General features: G+C 39.5%; 1 pseudogene; it reads right to left on the bottom strand.

Annotated features, from left to right (window-relative positions):
• Positions 1–276: 276 nt before the first annotated feature.
• Positions 277–1,263, bottom strand: LOC118913211 (olfactory receptor 2T1-like; annotated as a pseudogene).
• Between the last annotated feature and the right edge of the window lie 4,422 nt (positions 1,264–5,685).

Genomic DNA, 5,685 nt, shown 5'->3' with positions numbered 1-5,685 from the left:
AATATGTTTTATCCCCGGAGTTTTACCTCCAAAAGGTAAAACTGCAGAGCAAGTAATTTTAATTCATGTGACCAAAAACCATGGGGGAATATTTTTTCTTAATACAGGGCAAAAGAAACAGAAGATATAAGAAAGGAAAGAAGAGGTGAATGAGGGAGAGAGACCAAGAGGCCACCCTCTTTACATGGATCCTTTTTCTTTTTTCTGCACAATGGAGCCCTCTCCTGTTTAACCCCTCACTGAGTGCACGGCCACGCTGACCACAGGGGCGGCCAGTCACAGTCTGCATGAGAGGGAGGCCGCTGTTACAAGGCTTCCCATCACTCTTCATGCCGTGAGCCTGCCCAGTGCCCTCTTCACAGCGCCAGTCACATCCTTGTTTCTCAGGCTGTAGGTGAGCGGGTTCAGCATCGGGGTGAGGATGGTGTAGAACACGGAGAAGACCTTGTCCTGGTTTGGCTTGTGGTATGAGTGAGGCAGCGTGTAGGTGTACATGGCAGCCCCATAGAACAATGTCACCACCGTCATGTGGGATGAGCAGGTGGCAAATGCTTTCTGCCTGCCCTCCGCTGAGCTCATGCGGTGCACGGTGGTCAGGATTTGGGCGTAGGAGGCAATCACCACAGAGAAGGGGATAAGCAGCATCACCACACAGCACACGTACATCACCGTCTCGTAGAGCGCTGTGTCAGCACATGCCAGCCGCAGGACCGCAGGGGCCTCGCAGAAGAAGTGGTTAATCTCCCGGGAAGCACAGAAGGGGAAGCTCATGGTGATGGGCGTTAGCAGAAAGCCGTCCAAGGAGCCCCCAAACCAGGACCCTGCTATGATCCCCCAGCAGACCCTCCGGCTCAGGAGGACAGGGTAGCGCAGCGGGTTGCAGACGGCTGCGTAGCGGTCATAGGCCATGAGGCCCAGCAGGAAGAACTCAGCCCCCACCAGTGTGAGGTAGAGGAAGTGCTGAGCTGTGCACCCCATAAAGGAGATGGTTCTTTGACCCAGCAGGTAATCGAGCAGCATCTTGGGCACGATGGTGGAGATGTACGTCATGTCGATGAAGGACAGGTGACCGAGCAGGAAGTACATGGGGGTGTGGAGCCGGGAGTCGGTGCGGATCAGGAAGATCATGACCCCGTTGGCCACCAGCGCAATGAAGAAGATGAGGGAGATGATGACGAAAAGAAAGCCTGCAACGTCCTTCCTGTCAAACAGCCCCCGGAGGGTGAAGCCCGAGGAGGATGTGTTGTACCTATCCATTGACCCCATGGTGGCACTGCTGTGATCTGGAATCTTCCAAGTAAAATGATGGTATCTGCAGGGAATTAATACAACAACAGTAAGCTTCCACAAGTTGAAAGAAAACATTAAAAAAAATTTTTTTATGACTTTGGCTCTGATATCCAGCAACTAAACTGTTCTAAAATGCTTTTAAATAAAATTAATTATTTTATTTTAAATCAATAATTATTTAAATGCACAACAAGATGATGTCAACAGATGTTAACAAGGATGCATATGAACAAAACCTAAGGGTACATACTGTGGTATGTAAGAGTTATACCTGGTCTGGTGCATGCATGTGTGCATGTGTGTGTGAACATACTACCTTACATGTGGTTAAATCTATAACTTCCATATATGAATCTTTATAGAAATCATAATACCACCATCTCCAAAACATCTCACTAATGGTTCTGGGTAGCTTATGTTCACCACTTAGTCACAAATATGGGTGGTCTATAATTTTAACTAGAGTTTCTGCCTACATTACGAGTTTTTTTTTTTTTTTGGTGTCCTTTTGTCCATATTGCAGGCAAAATTTATGGGTGCAAAATTTAAAAAAGTGAAAAATTTAAATTATTCTCACAAACTCAGCAATGAAAGGGTGATCCAATACAAGAGGCATTCACTATTCCAGATTTATATTTGTATATTTTTAAGAAAGATATTTCAAATTTAGGATAGCAAAGAATTAGCATTAGGATTATGATCAGCATGAGCATCAGCTATTAGAACTTAACATTAACAATAAGTATTCCGAGGAAATAGCACAGAGACATACACACTGAGATGTAACTCACCTGTCATTTTTGGAATCTGAAAATTTTTCATAGTCATTCATAATTAAGAAAAACTAATTGAGGTATAATTTCAGGTGATGACTAAGGAAAAAAATCCACAAAAAACTCTTGGAAGTTAAGGATGCTTTTTCATGTGTTTTAATGTTAAATATGTCAAATCAAGATATGTTTTACCAATATGTTTGTGAGATAAATTGGTCAAATTGGTGTGTGCTCCATGAAATATTCTAAAAATATGAGTATGTGGGTACATTGCACAGAAAAGAAAATGCTAATAAAAATAGTTCCAACAATGATGTGAAGGGATTCCTTTGTGCCAAGTTCTTCCTATTTATTAACTCACTGAGTCTCACAACTATCCTAAGAAGTGAGGAGCTATAAAACCCCTTTTCACCAATGGCAGGGTTGTGAGCAATGTTTCCAGGTCCCCACAGGCTGTTAGTGGCAGGATGTTTGGACCAGGCAGCCTCAGCTTATCTGTGCTCTTACCCACAGCCCAGAAAAACAACTAGCCTCTTCCAGTAGTTGTCAAATAAAATGTGACAATGAGTCTGTTTAATTTTTAACTACATGTAATCATTAATATGACTAGTAAAATTCAATCATAAATAAGGGAATCACATAAATCATTATAATGAAGACAGCTGATTTTTAAGAGCAACCTCTGTATTTCCTGTTTATCTTCTCTGTTTTGTCAATCTGAGAATCTTTGATGCCAGGCTTCATAAATTTTCTTGACACCATGCGTGATTTCAATCTGCTTCATTTTTACTTACCTTTCTAGTTTCCACTAATGGAGCCCATGAAAATGTGTATATGAGGGGAAAACACCATCCAGTTTATAGCAGCCTAAATATTAGTAGTATTTCAGCTACTTCCACACTTTGACATTTGGGCTCTAACTTTTATCATTCCCTAAATTCTCTCTAAATTTTTTTTACAAAGTCATAGCTTTCTTTGCTCTCCCATCACACTCATTCCAAAATCTTTTTAAAATCTGCTGTCCTAGTTGTTGTCTTTCCTCCCACTTACAGTCCTGACAATAACAAAGGCAGTGTGTAAAGGCTTCCCCATTTTGCAGCTGGCTGGCCTCACTCTCCTATGTGAGCATAAAAGGTCTTGTTAGTCAGAAGGCAGCCCAGTTTGGTTATCTTATAATATGTTGTCTCACTATGAGGAAGCATAATGAGAAAGACCTGTCCCAGTTGAATTGCTCTTCGGCATAGATTGCTATGGTTTTATACAAATGAAAATAATCAAAAAGTGTCTGAAATAATTCTGTGGCTTTACACTGAAATTTTCTTCTGAAGAGATGTAGTAGAAATATAGTAAAACAAAATTTAGACCCAAAGTTCTTCTAGTGATCATGGCATTAATTACTTGTTACATTGGATTCTCTCCCCAATTTTTCAGAATCTCAGTTTCTGTTTACATAAAATTTAGATAATATAATATTCAGGGCTGCTCTATAAGTCAAATAAGAAATTCTTACATGAAAATACTTTATCCAGTGCAAATGTCAGTTTTATATCCACATATATTAGTTATTCCAAAACATTAATGAATGTGAAGATTACCCATCTCTTCTTTAAACTATCTACATATTTAACTAAAATCTATGAATTTAAAATGTTGACTTCTTGAACCTCAGACCTATAAACTCTGTCACTCTGGCGGAATTATTTAGGGTCTTAAATTCCTTATATTTTTTCTAAACATCTCATGGCTTGAAGGAAATGGTCATTAATGTATTTTCTCAAAAAAAATGCACATTTAAGCCTGTAGAGACCTTAAATGTCTTTGAGAAGCATAGATATGTCTGGCTTGAAATATAGTAGAACTTAAGAAAAAAGATATTGGATAAAATTGGTATGATTTTTTGGATGAAATTTTCTTTAAGTCTTAACTTAAATTATTTTTTTAAATATACACACCAGCCACAAAAAGAGAGCAATATATTTATTACATCTGACATTTGCAAATATTCTTTCTTATTTTATAAAAGTACATTTGATTGAGTGGGATGTTTGGAATTACTTATTCCCAACTAACCTGAAGTTACAATGCGATTTCCCCTTGAGACTGGAAGATCACTGAGCCCACCCTTTAAATAAAGTGGCAATGGAATCTCTAAGGCGTAGGTTGCTGTCTTTCCCTATATGGCCACTGGTGAGCTTTCAGCCAAGTGGAAGAGCACACTGCATCCTCTCTCGGTGCAGCAGCCCCATTGATAGTGCTCACTTGGCTTAAAAGTTGCCTCAAGAAACCTCCTTCTTGCCCTCTTGATCTGTTCAGAGGCAATTTCTTCCCTTGTCAACATTTAGCCTTTCAAAATGTGAATATACTAAAAAGTCTTTCTTCACCTGTCTCTGTGCCGGCTTATGCTTCCTGATTCTTGTGTGCATTGATCTATGAATTCTATGCCCAAAGTGCTCAAATTCCTGGTACTAACTTGAGAAGATCTTTCACAATATCTATTTTAAAGTGCATTATCCCAATTTCAACAATTACGTTAGGCATTCCAGTGCAAAATACATGGTGGAATATTACTTTTCTCTTTTTACATCAGAAATCTCACACTGTGGTACATCACATGTGCATTAAAACTCTTCCAGCTGAATCTCATTTCACATGAGAGTTTCACAAGCCAGGTAAATGCATACTTGTGCAGTTTTGAATCTAAACACAAAATCTTATGCATATCCCTAAATCTTCTCTGCATTCTTAATTTAAGCTGCACAGTATTTCATTAAGAACAAATCAAATTGAAATAAGAATCACAAAGTTAAAGATAACAAAATGACAATTTCAGCAAGTTTTCAATGATGTTTGGGACATCACTCCAGGGAGTGACCCAGAACCACATCCTCTGTCAACCACATAGCCCTCCTGCCAGGACCCCTAAAGAGATCAGATACTCAGAAACCCCACAACTAAAAACACCCACTGTTTCTGATGGGTGATCATTCTGTGGCATAGAGGGTACTAAAACTATGCTTGTGAACCACTGGCAGACTACAAATGAAGAAGGCAGGTGTCTATACAACCTTTAAAGTCATCGCATAAAAGTGATTTGTAAAATGTGTGCACACCGACAGCCAGGCAAGAGCCCTGGGCTTGCCGTCAGAGGGCCCACAAGAGCCTGCCTGTGTGTCCTAGGACATGCACCTCCAATTCTGCAGCCCCTGTGTCTTTATCTGCAAAAATAGGGCAAGAACACAAAGGTAATCATGTCAGTGGTGGGGAAGGGAGTCAGTATAGGCAGGGACTTAGGAAGGCTCCTGTAGACTGTGCCCTATAAACTAATTTATATTTTCATTTACCCATCTAGGTCTTTCAAATAGTATTGTTCCTATTTCATCTAATACACAATGTCAAGATTTGCTTAAATTATTAGACAAATAGATTCTGTAACAAATACATTATTACTTGTAAAAGATGATATCTAATATAATGTCCAGCACAGGAATCTTGAACAGAAAAAAAATCACCTTATGGTACATGTTAGGTCTATAAGGTTCAATGAGATTGGGTCCCTAACTGGGGAGCAGACAAGGCAATTGACTACTGCATCTTTAGTTATCTTTGACATTAATTATTTCAA

Source organism: Manis pentadactyla, chromosome 13, assembly GCF_030020395.1.
Source record: "Manis pentadactyla isolate mManPen7 chromosome 13, mManPen7.hap1, whole genome shotgun sequence".
In the NCBI taxonomy this organism is placed as follows: Eukaryota; Metazoa; Chordata; class Mammalia; order Pholidota; family Manidae; genus Manis; species Manis pentadactyla.
The sequence above is the reverse complement of the archived record's forward strand: the minus strand, read 5'-3'. Positions and strand labels throughout refer to the sequence as shown.